The sequence below is a fragment of the Lissotriton vulgaris genome, chromosome 9 (genome assembly GCF_964263255.1).
Source record: "Lissotriton vulgaris chromosome 9, aLisVul1.2, whole genome shotgun sequence".
In the NCBI taxonomy this organism is placed as follows: Eukaryota; Metazoa; Chordata; class Amphibia; order Caudata; family Salamandridae; genus Lissotriton; species Lissotriton vulgaris.
Window position 1 is genome coordinate 763,503,638 of NC_141697.1, and position 18,702 is coordinate 763,522,339.

At 45.0% G+C, this 18,702-nt stretch overlaps 1 protein-coding gene and 1 long non-coding RNA gene across 5 annotated transcripts in view; one reads left to right on the forward strand and one right to left on the reverse strand.

Annotated features, from left to right (window-relative positions):
- Window positions 1-290, reverse strand: part of LOC147692219 (kinesin light chain 2-like) — a 359,953-nt gene extending 359,663 nt beyond the window's left edge. The window contains exon 1 of one of the 3 annotated variants that reach the window (XM_086938492.1): window positions 142-272. The gene's annotated coding sequence lies outside the window, so the exon portion shown is untranslated. Of the gene's footprint in view, window positions 1-137 lie in introns of all 3 variants that reach the window. The other 2 variants (XM_086938494.1, XM_086938493.1) reach the window with 2 other exon arrangements.
- Window positions 256-12,769, forward strand: LOC147692220 (uncharacterized). 2 transcript variants are annotated; one of them, XR_015300013.1, is made up of 4 exons: window positions 256-409; window positions 5,568-5,770; window positions 6,254-11,840; window positions 11,897-12,769. It is a non-coding gene; the product is annotated as an uncharacterized LOC147692220 (long non-coding RNA). The 2 variants fall into 2 exon arrangements; XR_015300014.1 differs by having other exon boundaries at window positions 279-409; window positions 5,571-5,770.
- Window positions 12,770-18,702: the final 5,933 nt, after the last annotated feature.

Consider the following 18,702-nt stretch of genomic DNA (forward strand, 5'->3'; position numbering starts at 1 on the left):
CTGCTCATGGCCCGAGGAATAGGTCTTGCAAAGGAAAACAAGCTTTGTCGTCGTGGTGACTGCCGAATTCACTCCATCACAATACTAAAATACATTTATAAAAAGCACAGCTGCCTCGAACACAATGCCAAAATCACCTACTGTAAACCATCAGTCTGCCGGCTGGCTGGAACTCGAACCGCAGGTCCTCAATGTAGAGCAGCTCTCTCACCTTTGCATATACCTGAAGCTGGAGGATTCCTCTTGCAAAAGCCTACGCACATCCGGGAGCGCCGGACGTGACGTCATTGTTCTGCGGCAAGAACTAAGACCGCCGTGAGTGTAATGGCCATTAAAGGGACAGATGGAATGCATCGGTCTCTTTATTTTTCCAACTCCACTTCCTTCATCGATTCCATCGTATACTCAGGTAAGTGCTGCAGCTGCTACCAGGGGGTAGATGTTAGTTCATAGGGTCAAGCTCCACGCTATATCTGCACGCGCCCATCCTGGGTCAGAGCCCCCATTTATAGCGCTGTCTTTCTTTAAAAAAAAAAGCATCATCGATCCTCCGCTCTCGGTCCCAGCTGCTCAATTTCCGTCCCAGACCACCTTCCTCATTTTTCGGAAAGCACGAGTTTTCTCCCTGCATGTGTGTTTCGTACGTGTTGTAATGAATGCCTGCGTTGCAATGAGTGTGCATTATGTGTGTTTCATGTTTGTCTGTAACATCCTGCCTGCTTGCTTAATATGTACCTTTTGTGTTTCAGCATGTGTATTTTTGTGTATGTGTGACGTAGTGCGTGCCTGTGTAAGTTGTGGAAAATGGCAAAAAGCCTAAAAAATGTGTTTTACAGCAAGTTCTTCGGCGTAAGGAAAAATAAATTACTGCCCGTGTATTGTAGGTCCCATGTTGGTTCCAAGTGCACCTGCGTGTACTCCAGATTCTCGACCAAATGGAACAGTTTTCGATCTACTGAAAAGTTGTCAATCAAAGAAGGCTAAACACATTTATTTATGTGAATACTGTACATAGTTGAGCATTACTTGTGTCCTTGCAACTTGTAGTGAGCTTTCATTACTAAATGAATTTGTGCTCTATTGTTGAATCCTGGTCACGTTCCCCAAACTGTGTAGTGTGCAGAGCAGCACATCTTCTAAAACACTGGCAGTTTTAATGGATGCGTTTCAAAGCATAAGGATAAATGCTTCAAATAACTTGGCCGTTGTAATGCTGGTTCCTTATTTTGTTTGCTATTTGTGTAATTGAAAGGGCTGGTTGCCTGTGGCGATTGAGGTTTGCGCCCTATTTAGGAAACTTAGTCCGACGCATTTCAACATCTTGCAATATCTACTTTTGAAAAACTGGCTATCATTCTGGTTTCGTTCCATGTGTATGCAATGTTTTTAACTCGTTTGTATATATTATTGAGACTGGGCCAATTCCGCATCCCTGTTCTTCCTTCCTTTATTATTATTATTTTTTTAATTATTTTTTTCCCTCTCTCTCTTCCTCTCCTCCCTTCTAGCATTTAACTGCCTCGGATCATGTGTTAAATATTTATACGGTGAAAGCACGCACAAGTTACAGTAACGCGTGCCTTCCCCATTGAATGCGCGCCTAAGGCAAGCCCGTCCGCTCCCGGCCGACGCCAGGTACCCTGCATTTTTTCTTCTCTTTCTCTCCTCAGCCCTTAGTCCACCTGGGCTGCTACCCATTATGGGTATCATCCGCTATACCAACCAGGAAATCCACTCCTTGAATATAGGCAGGCTGTCCCATACTGCTTCCCATATCACCTCCCATCATGGCATTACAAATAGTAGAGAAAATAAAATTGTTGCAGCAATTAAAAGTCCCACTCCACAGCCTCAGTTATCATGCATGTACTGTAATGCCAGATCGGTGCCTAAACATGCTGTGGAAATCTGGGCGCTTCTGGACTCGCACCGCCCGATGCGTTATTTATCACAGAAACTTGGTTACAGGAGTCCTCCTCACCAGATATCTCAGTAGGCTTACCATCCCCCTATAAAATACACAGGCTTGACCGCCTAGGTAAGCAGGGAGGAGGAACAGCAATAATCTATAAACCTGATATAAAAATTCACATCAATGACTCCTATCTAGAACGCTGGGGTGAAATGTTTATTGCCTCCTTGACTGTAGGAAACCAGGTGTTATGGAAAGTAGCTCTTATCTATAGACCTCCAGGTACCAAAACTCATTTTGTGGAGAAGCTTGTCGAATCAATTGCACCCTACGCCCTAGCAACGGATTACTTTCTATTGTTAGGAGATATAAATTATCATCTAGATCAAACCCATGACCCTCATACCGCTGACCTCATCACAAGCCTCGACGCCCTACAACTAAACATTCTCCCGACAGGCCCAACCCACATTGCTGGACATACATTAGATCTCGTATGCACAAACTCCCCAAAAGTTAAAATTATGCAGATTGATCCAGTCCTATGGACTGATCACTATGTTATAAAATTTAACATCTTATGTTCCCAGCTCGAATCTCAGAAACCCACTTAAGTAAAATTGAGCAGACCATGGAACAAAATAACCTCGGAATCCTTTGCTGTACATTTGTCCCCTCCAGTCATTACTGACATACCTGACCCTAATACTGCCGCCAGGGAGCTAGAATCTGCTATAGTCCTGGCTTTAGATCGCATTGCTCCAGCACGAACGTCTAAACCTCCTAAAAAAAATAAAAAAAAAACTCACTGTGGTTCACACCAGAGCTGGAACAAACCAAACATGCAGTCAGGGTAGTTGAAAGAAAATGGCGCCAAACGAAAGACTTGAATGACAGGAATCTATATAAAATTGCTCATCGACAATATATGAAAGGAATTGCTGAGGTAAAAAAAACTTATCTGGGTGATAGGATTTCTCTGGCATCAAACTCTCAGAGAGAGCTCTATAGTATAGTTAAAGACTTCACCAACCCCCCGGCTAGTCAGCCGCCACTTGATGAGTCTAAAGAATGGGTAGATTCTGTTGCAGCATACTTTCATGATAAAATTAACGACATTCACAAACGCTTTCCTCAGTTGCCTCCCACCTGTATGACAGCAGTCTCGCCCGCCAACAATTGCGGGGACTCCAACTTTGGCATTCCCACATTAAGGGAATTTCCACCATGCACTGAAGCACAGGTCGAGGCTACTCTACAACTAATGAAGTCTGGGGCCCCGGGAGACCCTGCTTCTACACAAATCCTATCTAAAATAGCTCCTGCCCTGATTCCGGCCCTCACGAAAACTCTAAACCAGTCCCTACTTCACTCCTCTGTCCCATTACTTTGGAAGGAGGCTGTAATCAGACCTATCTTAAAAAAAAAAACCCTAAGCAGATCCTAAATCACTTCCTAATTACCGGCCCATCTCACTCCTTCCCTTGTTAGGGAAGATCATGGAATCCCACATAAATAAACATCTTAAACTACATCTCGAGACCAACAAACTTCTTGACCCTTCACAGTCAGGGTTTAGGGCATTCCACAGCACCGAAACGGCCCTGGTCGAAGTCGTGGACAATATAAGAATGACACTTGATTCCAGTCAGTCTGCCATATTGGTCTTGCTGGACCTATCTGCGGCCTTCGACACCATCTCGCATCTCATTCTTTTAGAACGTCTTGCTGAGATTGGTGTCGAGTGCCCAGCATTAGGCTGGATAAAAAGCTACCTGACTGATAGACGGTCCAAGTGGGCGCTCACTCATCTAACCTCTATAAAAACGATAAGGGCGTGCCACAGGGGTCTATATTGAGCCCCGCGCTCTTTAACCTGTATGTATCCCCTCTTGCTAAGGTCATTCGAACACACGGTTTTGGGACCGTATCCTACGCAGATGATACCCAAATACTGATCACAATCAATCAGAATCCGGATCTAACTAAATTAAGATTTAAAAACTGCATGGTAGACGTCCAGGATTGGATGACCAGGAACTTTCTGATGATGAACGCAGGAATCCAGGATTGGATGACCAGGAACTTTCTGATGATGAACGCTGGAAAGACAGAGGTCCTGCTGTTTGGAAAGGCAGACAAAATCTGGTCTGATGATTGGTGGCCAGCCTCGCTCGGCCTATGCCCAACACCCAAATCCTCAGTGAAGAATCTTGGGGTAACCATCGACAATAAACTGTCTGTCCATATCAGTAAAGTAGTAGGCATGAGCTATGGCCTTATGCGCAGTCTGAGGAAAATCTTTAAGTATCTCCCTCTCTCAGCGTGCATGCCTTTAGCGCGGGGACTTATCAGCAGTATTGATTATGGGAACGCACTTCTGGCTTCAACAAACACTCCTGGCCCGCCTACAGGTCCTGCAGAACACCGCTGCAAGACTGGTGCTTGATCTTCCCTCGCGTACCCCTTCACTACCCTGCTTAAAAACCTTACACTGGCTCCCAATACTTAAACGTATTAAATGTAAACTATGCTGTCTTGTCTATAAATCCATCAATGGGCATGGCCCAGTATACCTTGAACAAAAGCTGAAGGCCTACCACCCGTGAGGACACTCAGATCGTCCACCAAGTCTCTTCTGAGTGTCCCCAGGGTACGTACGGCTAGAAACGGTGACAAGGCTTTCAGTAAAACAGCACCCGAGGCCTGGAACTCTCTTCCCCTCCAGCTTAGGACGGAACCCGACTACCTGAGATTCCGCAAACAGTTAAAACATGGCTTTTTTAGATCTGTCCTTGCCTTCCCTTGGTTTCTGCTAGGAGGTTTCTGCAAGCGCTCTGAGACCTTCGGGTGATTTATGCACTATACAAGTGTAAATAATAATAATAAATAATAATAGATTTAGGTCTTATAAGAGGTTTCCCCATGCCCTCTTCTCGTTTGAACTGCGGGTACTGCATGTGTCAACGAGGTATGGGATCCCTTTATGTTAAATTGCATCTCTTACCAAACTTTCAAACACCTCTGGCAAAACACTTATAAGGTCCCAGAGGGGAGACCTATTGGCTATGCCAATGCTTTTGCTTTATGTATTTGCCATTGTAATGCCTTTTTGTTTCATTTATAAAGCCATTACATATTGCACAATAACGTACAATTCTAGCAAAGCTAATATCTTTAGCTTAATAAAAGGTGAAACCTTTTGCATTTTTAATGCTTGTCCTTTCATGTTGGGGGTGCCGGTGGGCAGAGGGTAGCAGGCATCTGGCTCTCTCTGCATCTGTGGGGATAGGTGACTTGATTTCCCAGCACAAACCCCAGTGTGAAAGTTCACTTATTGATAGTTCTTCTATTTCTCTCATAATGCCTCTACTTTGCTATTACTATTTGTCCTGAGCAGCAAGACCTAAGCATACACTCTGGCTCTCCAAAAATAAAGTTGATTATTAGGTAATTTCCTCAATGGCCTTCAGTGCATGCCCAAACACTTCTTTGTAGTCCAAAATCTAGGCATATTAGATAGAAATTGCACCAGGTCAGTGTACTTTTTGGGGTGCTTTTCTCCAATTAAATCAGTTAATCAGTTTGATATGCTTTGTATTTTACCTCTGAAACTTAAACCACACACAAACTAATTCCTGATTTTTATATCTAGCAGGGCATAATCATGGTTCATTCAACGTCCTGTTTTTCACTTGAAATCATTCTGTGTGTGTTCGAAAAGATGGTGACTTCCTGCTTTTGGACAATCCCGGGGAAGTTCTTTGTAAATGGCTGGTCGAAAAAATCTAGATGAAGCTGGTCGGCCAATCACTGAAGAGAAAGATTTTAAAGCTATGATTCTGTTCCAATCATCTGGTAAGCACAATAAGTAAACCTTTATAATAAGTTTGCAACTGCAGGATAACGGTACAAATTACCAACCTGTTTCAGTAAAAACCTACATTTGTGATTAATTAATCCAATAATGGACAGTAAAAATGAACATGCATGTCGCCACATATGCCTTGGATTGCTCTCCAGAGACAAATGTAACACTTATGAAACGGACTGAAACGTTTAGCTTGTGGCACTACTATAAGGCAGCCATTTTTGGATAAATTATTTTATTTAGGCAACTTTTTTCAGGAGGTTCAAGTTCAGGCTTACAATGTGTACTGTCTATTAAGGAAAACTTACTTACTTGGTTATGGATAGATTGTAAATGTGTCCTTTATTATCAATACCTCTTTATTTATATATTCTGGCTAGAGCGTGAAGATATATTGCAAGTGGTCAATGTGTTATCTGTTTTGAAGTTTATATGTAAATATATATTTTTTTTCTCTTGCTTTTTTTTAGTGAAGAAACAGTGTAATGATTCAGGATATTTTTCAAGAGATAATTGCAAGCTATTCTGGCACAACAGAGGGTCTAAAACAGGTGTTACTTCAAAGGGCACTGGAGGAAAAGCAGATGTTATTGGACTGTGGCAATCGGGGAAGCGCTGGTAGACTTGGGTTATGCGAACTACAAGAGGAAGAAATTGCAGAGAAAAGCTGCAAGGACAAAAAAGCCAAGCAGAGTGGACTGGATTATATAAGAGTTGGTAACCAAGCTCATGCTGAAAGCACAATTTCTCAGCCTGGTGATGCAAGTTCGCGGATGAATTTGCAGAAACTTGAAAACCCGGCCCTTTTAGCAGGGATGGCTAAGGTCCTTCATCAAAAATCCACAACTAAAAATGACGCATCAGACTGTGAAAATGAACTTGTCTTGGAGTCCCCGCTTAAATCCAACTATCAAGGACAAAAACATGCCTCCCTTTCACCATGTCATCCTAGAGTAATCAATACTCATTTTGAAAATATAATGGGGACATTCTGATGTAATCAATAGCCATCCTGAAGCTGTCATACGACCATCTAGGAATAATCCACACTCATCCAGAAATTGTCATGGGATCATTCCAGAGTAATCTACTTCCATCCTGGAGCTGTTATAGGACCTGGAGCTGTTATAGGAGCATCCTGGAATAATTGACAGTCATCCTTAAATTAGCTAGAACCCATCCTGGAGTAATTCTCACCCATCCTGAAGTTGTCAATTAGTATTCGTGGAGTTGTAAAGGGTAATCACTCCCTGCCAGTAAAAGTCATCAGAACACCATCCTACTGTAGTTTTTGTGATGAGTCTAGGTTCGTCATCACATTTACATTTTTCGTCCTACAGGCATACTTCGATGGCTTGGGATGACTTTCACAGATAATTGCAGGAATAGCCTGACTGTAATCATCAGATGAGTCCAGAATGATTCCAGGATGATCTTCCTTTTTGTCATGGGCTTACTCCCCTCCTTATTCTAAGATTACAAAGCCTTCATGGAGTCAATTCTTGTGTATAGCAACACTGGTCTCCCCTCTGTACTATTCCTTTGTGAAAATAAGTCTTCCTAATGTAAGACCTTTTCTAAAGTAATATTTTCCATTGTGTACCATTCCTTTAATACTGTTCCCCACAATCCTTATGGATAACACTGACCCATCCACGCCAATGCTTTACACCAGGTCTCCCTTTTAGCGTGCCCTGCGCTGTACTGTCGTACAGCTTGCCCCGAATTAACGTGTAGTTTTTATACAGCAGCAGTTAGAACTTCTTCCCTATACTGAGAGTAATCGTCACCATTGGCACTCTTCTTCGTTTTTAATAGTACTACCTCTTTGCCCCAGTGTAGCAATACCTTAGTCGCCACATGAAACCCGTTCTCTGGCCAAAATATCTCTTGTCCTCCTTTACTAACGACTGTCCCGCTTCTGTACTCAGTATTCTTCCCCTTTAAACCCAAAGCACCCTCCTTAGAAACATTTTCTATATAGTAATACATTTTTTCTTCTAAGTAGTCCATTGTCTACACTAATACGTTACTGCTCTTTCAGAGCATTACAGTCTTCACATGACTAGTACTTACCGGACTGGTCGGGAATCCAGACTAATAACAGTCGTCTGCAGCAGATCTTTCACTGATGTCATTTGTCTGTAATTTTAGCACATCTGGGTCGTATAACAATCCATTCTTCCTCCGAACCTATTCTAGGAGGTGTCTGGGGAGTGGGCGGCACAGCTAATGTGTAACGTTGTCTAGGATTGGAGCATTGGCGGCACCCAGTATCCCAGTATGCCGTACAGAATACGAAGTGCCTATTGGCTCCGGAGCCCGCACGTTTCTTTGTTTGATCCGTCCTCTTTCTGTCCCTATCCAGTGCCGCTTAGTGGGTGCTTTGGCTGAGGTGAGTTGGTCATGGATGGATCAGTAGTATTACCATTTCACCTTTAGCTCACGATTAACTCCGGGCACGCCCTATTGGCCTTTATTTCTGGGGAGCAGACCTGGCGTGACAACTGTGATGCCCGAGACTAATAGAATACCTAGTTAATTGTCTATCGTATATGCGACATTCGTAGCATTCACTTGGCGTGTCTGGCCTGCCGGCAGGCTACCTGCTAGGTTGCTATGTATTAATTATTGTATGTGTATTTCTTTAAGTAGCTCGTGGTGCCAGTGTGGTGGAATGACTACTTATGCTGGATTCTAGTTCCATGGTCAGTTACTGTGGAGCCGGACTTCAGCAAGCTGTTTCCCTGGCACTCACCTGTTGTGTACCTTTTTCTTTGTATTTGATCTAATAAAGGACAGCTCCTTTTTACCACAAAGTATTGGATATTATTCTACAATTTACATTGTTTATTGACAGTTTCGCCAGCGTTAAGAAGGAATTCACCAGAACTTCTAAAACAGCGTGTAACAGGTGAGGAAGTCAGGGAACAATAGTTGTTATATTTGGGAACTGTTGGTAAAAAAAAAAAACGATTTATATATTTTATTTGTGCATGGAAGAAGGTGACTGCTCTGTCAATAAAGAAAGGGAGATGGCACAACAGAATTTTACAATTAGCGCTCCTGAGCCATTTTGGGCATCTGGTTCACAACCCACCATTAAATGGGTTGGATGGAAGGAATATTTTATTAATTATATTGAAGCTATTGATGAAGCAAAGAAGATGAAAGCTGAGCAAAATAAGAGCATCTTACTACATTCGTTAGGACCTGTTGGATTAAAGGCACATTCAAGGAGGAGTAAACAGCTGGACCAAGATTTGGATGTGTTTGAGAACACTATTAAGGATGTGGACAAATACTTTGCACCCAAAGTGTGTATTGGGGTCATCAGGCATAGATTTTTCCAGAGGAAGCAGACAAAGGAAGAGACAGTGGATGAGTGGATGGATGATTTAAAGAAGCTTGCAATTGACTGTATATTTGGCGTATTACATGACTTTAATTTGTGATCAGTTGGTCATGCATAATAACAATTCAACTTTACAGGACCGGCTATGGGTTAATGGGGATGCGCCATTGAATGATGTGATTGCAATAATGAGGAAATCAGAGATGTCCGGCAGGTGTGCGACGATTGTTAAAGAGACTGATAAAGATCTAACCACGACGTCAGGGGCGATTTGTAAAATTCAAGCGCCATCTAAAGGTTTTCATCAGCAGTGGCAGAACAATAGAATAGGCCAGAATAAAGATAGAAGAATAGATGAAAGGAGATGCTATTGTTGTGACAGTAAAGAGCATTTAGCGTTTAGTAGATATTGCCCCACGTTAAAAAAGAAATGTGGGATTTGCTGTTTAATGGGACATTTTAGTAAAAATGTGTAAGAAGCGTAACAATGTAAAATGTATTTGGGATGGTGATGAATTAAAAGAGGATGCCGACTATGATCGATGTGTGAGGGAACTATGTCATTAACATCACAGAGAGTTCCTTAGAGGGTAAACCTGTGTGTGAGATTTCCTTGGGAGGTGTGAAGATCAATGTGTACGCAGACTCGGGCTCTCTCAACACCATTGTGTATGAGGACGTTTGGAAGGAGAAGTTTGTTAGGAGAATTGAGGACCAACTGTGTGTATCAGATATTTCTCTAGTTAGTTATACTGGCCAAAGCATTGTGATGCTTGGGTTTAGATGGCTCGTCTTTTTATTCAAGGGTAGATCTACTAGAGGTAAATTGTATATGTCAAAAGTGGGACCATCTGTACTTGGGTGGTTTGATCAAAAGAACCTGAATATAATATTGGACCCTAATAGCGTTGAAAAGGTGTTGATTTTGGATGAATGCAGCAAGCTTAGTGATGCAATGTGTGAAAGATTTCCTAAAGTGTTTGGAGTGGAACTTGGTGCATTGAAAGGTTTCGAACACAGGATTGTATAGAAAGCGAATGCGGAACCCAAGGTTCACAAAGCCAGACCTATTCCTATGTTGATCAGGGATGAGGTCAAGAAAGAGTTACAGGGGTTATTGGCTAAAGGAGTAATTGAGGAGGTGGAAACATCCGAATGGATTTCTCCCATTGTGGTTGCTCGAAAACCCAGTGGGAAAATTTGTTTATGCATTGATTTGAGGCACCTAAACAATAATATCGTAATTGAGAGATTCCCCCTCCCTAAGATCAATGAGATGGTATCTTCATTGAGGGGTGCCACTTGGTTTTCAACTATTGATCTCTCGGCTGCATACCATCAGGTGGAGCTAGAATTGGAATCAAGGAAACGGACGGCGTTTATTACACCATTTTTGTTCTTATCAATTTAGGCGCATGCCGCTTGGATTGGCGTCAGCTGCGGCTGTATTCCAACCTCTCGTGCAAAGGTTATTCGGAGACATGGGGATGGTATCATTTTTTTCAGGACGACATCTTAGTGGCTGCAGTGGATAAGAATGAACATAATTTCAGATTAGGTTGGGTTTTGGATACATTAGTCAGCTGGATTAACGGTAGAGTTGTCCAGGTGTAAGGTTGGTCAGAGGAGTGTGTCTTATTTAGGCCATATTATTAGTGAAGAGGGAGTTTGTCCTAAACCGTCACTAGTTGAAAACATTGTACAATCTTCTACGCCTACTAACAAAGAAGAAGTAAGGGCGTTTTTAGGAATGGCAGAGTACTGCGCTAAGTTTATCAAGAACTTTGCATATAAGGTGTACAATATCCGTGGTCTACTCAGGAAAAATGCTACATTTGAGTGAACTAAAGCGTGTGAGGAGGAGTTTGCAATGGTCAAAACGGATCTACAGAAAGTGAATGCATTGGCTAGTTTTGATCCGAATAGGGATTGTTTTGTTGACTACAGATGCTAGCGATAAAGGTTTGGGGGCGGTGTTATCCCAGAAAGATGTAGAAGGAAAAGGAAGGATAATCTTGTTTGCATCAAGAGCCCTTTCTCCTGCGGAAGGAAGATATCCGATTATAGAGAGAGAGGCTTTGGCGTGTGCATGGGCTCTGGAACATTTTCGGGCTTTTGTGTGGGGCAAACTGATCACTGTTCGCACTGATCATCGGCCTTTAGTTCGCATTTTGTCTTGTGAGGGTATTTCTGGAGCTTCGGCTAGACTGGCTAGATTGTCAATGCACATGAAAGAATATATTTATAAGATGGTTTATTTACCAGGAAGGGAAAATCTCATAGTAGATTGTCTATCAAGATTACCGTCTCCTCTTGAAGAGTGCGTAGACGATCCGTGGGGAAATTTTAGTGTAGCATTAGTACATGATTCTGGTGCACCTGCCATTAGTAAGATTCAGCGGATGGAAGAGCAGGAGAAGGACAGGGTTTTGAAGGATGTTATGACATATATTTGCAAAGGTTGGCCTAGAAAGAATTTCATTAAGCAGGAGTTAAATTCTTTTTGGGAAGTTCGCATGGAGCTGTTTTTGGAGAGAGATGTGCTTTTGAGAGGCGATAACATTTTTCGCCAATTTCGTTGAGAAAGAAGATTCTTGAATTGTCACGAAGGGCATTTTGGAATAGTAAGGAAAAAATTGATAGTTAACCGCATGCGCGCTAGCGGGTTTTCCCGCTGCGCGCTGAAATTTGAAAAAACCTGCGTTACGTGATAAAGCCAGCTCGTCATGCGCGCAGCGCAGGTAACGCCCATGATGAGCTGGCTTTGTCACCAGCATCGAAGGGGTTAAAGGAATGTTTTGGTGGCCAGGGATTGATAAGGAGGTGGAGAGTTTTGTGAGGTATGTAACTCTGAGGATAAAACACTTAGAACATTGAAACCTTCAATGAGTAGTGGATCAATTCCTGATCTTCCTTGGGATACTGTTGCAGTTGATATTGTTGGACCCATTGGTGAGTTGAAGGAGTTTGGGCTAGTTGCTATTGACCTTTTCAGTGAATGGCCCATTGTTAGTTTTGTCAATAAGATTGACACGGAAACTGTTCTCAAGTTCCTTGACTAAATCTTTGTTATGGAAGGGTTGCCTGTCTGCATTTTGACTGACAATGGAGTGCAGTTCATGTCTAAATTGGCTAAGGAGTATTTTGAGAAATGCGGTGTCAAACACAAAACTACAGCCTTATATAACCCAAGTGGCAATGGCACAGTGGAAAGATTTAATAGAGTTATTAAGGGGATCATCCAGGCGGCGGTTAATAGGAGGTTGGATTGGAAAGTTTAGGTACAGAAAGCTGTGTGGTCGTATAGGATAACATCTCAGAACAGTACCAGCTCATCTCCATTTATCTTGATGAGAGGTAGGTCACCCAGGTGCAAATTCAACCCTTTTTGGTTGTTAAAGAGAAAAGTCATGCAATGGTCTCTTGTGGATGTGAAGACTGATTTGGTTTGTGCTCATGAAAAAAGTTTGTTTGTTCAGCCATGTGTAGGGTGGGATGAGCCTATTTTAAGCACAGCTGCTCCGCAAGCAGCAAGTCTTCCTGTAACCATCAACGAGCTATGTTGACCATTATGCTCCTGGGCTGCACCAGTTTGGTAAGCATTTATGTTCAAAATAAATATTATTCTGAATTGTTTGTTTCCTTTCTCCTCACTTAGGCTGTTCTTCACTGTATAGCATACTTACATTTTTGTTGGCTATTACCTATACAGTAAGTCTCAGCTTCGCTTAGAAAATCTCCTCAGTCCAATATGTTAAGTGCAATGCTCTGAGAGGGAGATCATACTTCTTAATTGAGCTTTATTTTTTTTCTTCTGTGTATCCTTTACATGAAGTTATTCCCGGGATTAACCTGGTTATCTAGTTTGGCGGAGTGCAGCTGGGTTGAGGGAAAGGTCAATTGATTACATGCCTAAGGAAAGGCTTGAACTGCAGAATGTGTTTCTACCAGTTCAAAGATCAGTAAAGGAGTATTTATCTCTCACTTAGTCTTGTAAACTGTAACCAGGGCCGGAGAGGCAGTAAGGAAGCGGACACTGCATAGATGTTCTGTAGGAATAGTTATAAATACAGCAAACTCTCCATTGTGTTGTCAAGGTTAATGAGTAGTGGTTTGTTTAAGGTGTAACCAGACATTGTGAGAAAGGAATGAAACCAACCAACCAACCATCGCCAATGATAATCAGCAAGCTGTCTGAAATCTTCCTGCTTCAGCTGCATTTCTCAAGGAGCTTTGTGCTTTTTAAGGTCTCGCCTGAGCCAGTGCATGCGCTGCTTGAGAGACATTTAGTAAGTGTGTTTTCAAAGTGCTACCACACACTTTTGCTGGCTTCAAGGTTGTGGTTATGCGCGCGTGCAGCCGCCATCTGCCTTTCTTTCATGGCTCAATAAGCCTTATGCAAAAACAACAGTTGATGGACAGAATGCAGAACAATGTTATACATTCACCCCAGTACAGAGATCTGGGCCTAAATCCATCGTTTTTTTGCTCACCATGCCATTCCAGTTTGAACCCAGCCATATGCAAATGGGAACAGTCCAGCCCGAACTACCTGTTCCCATGAGACACAGGGTCAAGGCTGGTTTGCATATGGCCATGTCTGAACTGGGGTGGTGTGGAGTGCAAAAAAAATGATGGATTTAGGCCCAGATATCTGTACTGGGGTGAATGTATGACATTGTTCTGCATTCTGTCCATCAACTGTTGTTTTTGCATCAATAAGCCTTACAGCGCGTGAATCGTGCTCCTCCACCCCCTTGCTCTCTGCTCTCACCACCCCCTCCCTTCTCTCCCCCCCCCCCCCCTCGTCAGCTTCATGGCAGCGCGTGAATCATGCTCCTCCACCCCCTTGCTCTCTTTCTCTTCATTTCAGTGTTGGCAGAGAGCAGACACTCACACTACACACATCGCAGAAATCTCACTCAGCCCTCCTCCTCTGTAGCAACCCCCTTCCCTGCCTAGCCTTTACTCACGACCAACGCCCCCCCGCGCACACAACCCAGCACTCCTCCTGCGCGCACACAACCCAGCACTCCTCCTGCGCGCACACAACCAGCCCCCCTCCCGGCCACTCACTGCCTATCAGCCTTCTCTCAGCCAGTTGTCAGAGTCCAAGCTGCCCGAGGCAGTCCTAGCTAGATAAAGCACCTCTTCTGAACAGAGAATGTGACAGCCTCAACATTCCAGAGGAAGTTAACTCCAGCGTGGACTGGGCACTTTATTTCCCTGACACAAAAACAGCACGTGCTTTCGCCACCTCCTACACGCTCCGGAAGAAGAGAAGCACTCCGCCATTCCAAATGAAACTATTCCAGCCTCGGCCACCACACCCCTGGGCCATACAGTACTTGCTAGCAGCCAAGAGGGAAAACTCGGATTTATCAATCCCGGGCTGCATTTGTTCATTCTTCACTGAAAGGTGTCTCGCAGGGACCGTGTTTCCCCTTCTAGATCGCCCCCTTCCCCTCGAGGCCACACGCAGCCTGCCCAACAAAAACATGGGCTGAGGTAAAAAGGCATTCCTCAACAGAAAGCAGAACTGCAGCACCACACCTGAGCCGGTGCTCAGAGACGTTTTGTTTACTCTGTGGAAAGTTGTTCCGGTACAACCAATGCCTTTTCAATTAAACATTTCGAATGCAAAACTAAGCAATACCAAGGGCACATATAAACATCCAACCAATAAAGAAGAAAAGGATCGGCTTGGAAATCACACTTTAATTTCTTTATGGACATTTTTAAAAGTCTTACATCACTAGCAAAAGGGGAACTGATAGAAGGAGGAATTGTATGTTCTGTTTGCGAGATTTGTATAGCACACAGCTACTCAAGTGTGTCCTAGCGCTGAATCAGGCAGCCTGCAATAACCGTGAATGTCCTGTTAGGCTTCCGGGAAGAGCAATGTTTTTATTCTTTCTTGAAAGAGGAGCATGTAGGAGAGTAGGGTCTGCAATCCTATGATCACCCAGATTTTTTGCTTTTGTTTCACTGGTTTACGACTTTCTCTGGCTGTGGGCCTGCCAATCAGACCCACAGCCTGGCTGTTCTCTTTCTAAATTACGAGATGTACCCTAGGTGCATATACCAATTGGTACTGGGCCACCTTATCAGACCCTGTAACTCAGGGCGTAGGTGTACCCAGGGCCGCCAGGGGCTGCAGCATGTATTATGCCACCCCTGGCTGGCCTCCTAAATTTGACACAACTGGCTGCATGACAGCGGGGGCAAAGTCGGGTAATCACCCTTTGCTTTAGATATAGTAGCTCTATATCTAACCATACAATGGACACCCGAGTCCCTATCAGTCACTCCTATGGCAGGCCTTGACAATCCTGAAGGCAGAGTGCATGGGCTCGTGTGAACTAAGCTCTGGCCCGAGCCGAGCCCGGTTGCAGCTTGCGGAATCAAGACCCAATGGCTGTTCCATGATAACGCGTACCATATCGGTAACTTCGGTGTCGCGTTATCAAGACATGTCGAGTAAGGTGTCATACAAATCGGGATGCTGCCCTCTCATCAACTCTGGCGACGAGGTTAGCATTCCGCCCTTCTAGAGGGACACGACATGTACGTGACTGTGAACCCCGGTTAAAGTTAACGAAAGCCTCAGCTCCACAAAATGGATGCTGCCACCACAGACACAAGTCTGACCTCCTGCTGCTGGGAGTCCTTCCAGCGAGGAGCACTTGGACAAAGGGTTTCCTGTCGAGGGCAGTGTTCGCACCGTCCCAGACAGGGTTTGTGTATTCTGGGTAGGTAGGGCTTTTGCGAGAAGGTGACTGCGGAGTGGCACCCCGGTGCTCACTACGCATCTGCCGGTTAGAACCAGTTCCAGGGGCGACAGCCCTGGCCTGGGGAAAGTCCGGCAGGGGAGAGGGGTGTAACTACCCCCCTTTCTGGTCCCACCCTTAGGGCAGGACCTAGTCATGTACCCACCCCTTTCTTTAGGATAAAGGCCGGAGCGGGGACCCTTCCAAATTAGATCATCTTTGAATCAAGAATACTTTCTACGAAAGGACTTCAAGACTCTTCTCAAGATTTCTCCCTTGTGGCTAAGGAGTAGTCACCCTGCATCAGCGGGCACCATCTAAGAACTCTGCGGTTTGCTGTAAGTCCTTCCTCAAGGAATCCGACGGCCCAGCTCGACGAGAACCGGCTTCCCTGGCACCTCTGACCTCTACCCACGTCATCAGCTCAGCTGTGATCTGTGGGTGCGACGAGACCTCGAGGGACCGGCCATCATCAGAACCTGCACGCTCTTAAAAACCAGCACGACCATCGAGGTAACTCTCTGGTGAGTGCTCTGGGGTCCGAGAAGCCCCGACCCTGAGCCGCTCCAGCACCGAAGTGCAGTCTCCCAGCATCTCCACGATCTGCGTGGGGCCCTTCTGCTCGCTGCTCAGCACGTTGTCTGGTCACTTGCCGCTGGCTCGTGCCCTTCTGTGACGATGACCAAGAATCAACACTGCCGGTCTGGTTGCTCCAGACTGGCCCCTGCTTCCATCTTTTGAGAGGCACCCCGGACCCTCCTGGTCCACCCAAGACGCCGACAGCGACATCCGTCGTGGGACAGCTCGCACCTCCACCGTGGTCGCCGACAACGCCTCCTGGTCCGAGAGACTGCAGAGCCTAGCGTCGCCCACTCACCTGGTCGAGGTGACGGCCAACCGGTGCCTTCCTGGTACCCTCTGACTACTGGCTAGTAGTACGAACTTGGTCCCCTCTGCTTTCAGGTTTCATCAATCTCTACGAACTATTCAACACTGGTCGCCGGCCAGCAACTCCTTTTCTTCCGGCTCCTGGCTCGTCAGCGAAGACCCCGACGCCTGTAAGACTTGTGCAGCCGCAGCCCTCGTGGCTAGGTAACTCGGCATTTCGGTGCCTGCATAGCCTCCTTACTCTAGGGTCCCGAGTCCCTCGCTTCCGACTTGCCTTAACCTTTCCGTGTCCTAGGACACTTGTCTTTAAACTGTGCACTTGAGGTATTTGCTAAAGAGATTTGGTTTGTGCTTAGTACCCTGTCCTCATAAAGAGTACAGGGCTGTTGTGATTCTTAATAAATATACTGTTTATTTTCATAACACTTGTGTGGTGTCCTTTCACTGGGTGTTCAAGGGGTATATGTGTGGTAAACAGCTGGCTTAACGCGCCCTCTCGAGTCTTTAGCCTTAGACTGCTCGTATCCATGCTACTAGGATAGCTGGTCTATAGGTTGACTTACAACCAAACACCATAAGGGTCGTTGGAACGATACATAGCGGTCGCTAGAATAGCGAACGTTGCATATCGGGCCAACTTCTCACATTGGTGGCAGCGGTGGGATTTGAGCTTGCTGTTGTTTTACCACACGTATCCTAAGAATATCTTGTTGAAAGATCGCACAAGTACTGTTAGTACATATAACTAAAGCTTAGAATACTCTGAGTTCTACTGAACCAGCTGTTGTAGCTCCTCAAGGCTTAGCACACCTTGGCTACAGCTCTTAGCAAGGGAAAAGTAGGAAAACACATAGTGTAGGTAGGTGCATCACTTACACCACACTAGAAACAGTATGTCGGGCCAAGGAGGAAACTCTGAGTCTCCCCTTGTGTCAGTTGACCCTCCACAGGTCATCCCTTCAGGATATACTGTGCTGAGCTTCAAGGAGTTAAGACGATTGTGTCACTCCCGGAAGATTCAGCAGGGGTCTAACCCCACAACGTCCTTTCTGATTGGTCTCTTGGAGACTTATGATGCCAGGAGAGCTGAGAAACTTCGTAGCTCTTCTAATCCAGAAGGAGACATGCCTCCCCTCGAGGGAACCCGAGACGATCCTGACCTCATTCATCTCGCAACCGAGAACGAGGATGTGGAGGAGGATGAGGATGAGGATCTCTCTGGGGACGAGGCAGATAAGGGACAGGTAGAAGTCGTCAGACTAAGCAGGTCCAACTTAAGCAAACATGATAGCGGTACTGGGGGACCCCTGGGGCCACTATCAGGTCAGCTTAACATGGGGAATGGACGAGCCAGATCTCTATCAAGAGGCTCTGGCAGATCCCTACATACCAACGGCTCTCACAACTCTTCTCAAAGAGGGATGACGTCCCCTCAGAGGAGAGTGTACGAAGCGAAGGAAAGGGCAGCTAATCTGCGGATCGAAAGGGAAGAACTTGCCCTGGCCAAAGAAAAGCTTGCTTTCGCTAGAGAGCAACAGTTAAGTGGGGCAGTCCCCACTGGTGGCAGCAATGTACCTAGTAATAGGGAAAAGAGTTTCGATACGAAACACCTTGGGAAGATAGTGCCCCCCTTTAAGCCAGGGGACGACATCCACAAATGGATTACTGCTTTGGAGAGGGCCTGCACTGTGCAAGGCGTTCCCCAGAGTCAGTGGGCAGCTATCTTGTGGCTCTCCTTTGAAGGTAAAGGAAGAGACAAGCTCCTCACCACAAGGGTAGAGGACGCTAACAATTACCAAGTCTTGAAGAATACACTCGTTGAAGGGTTCGGCCTAACCACTGAGCAGTACAGGGTGCTGTTCAGGGATACCCAGAAAACGCAGTCTCAAGATTGGTCTGATTTTGT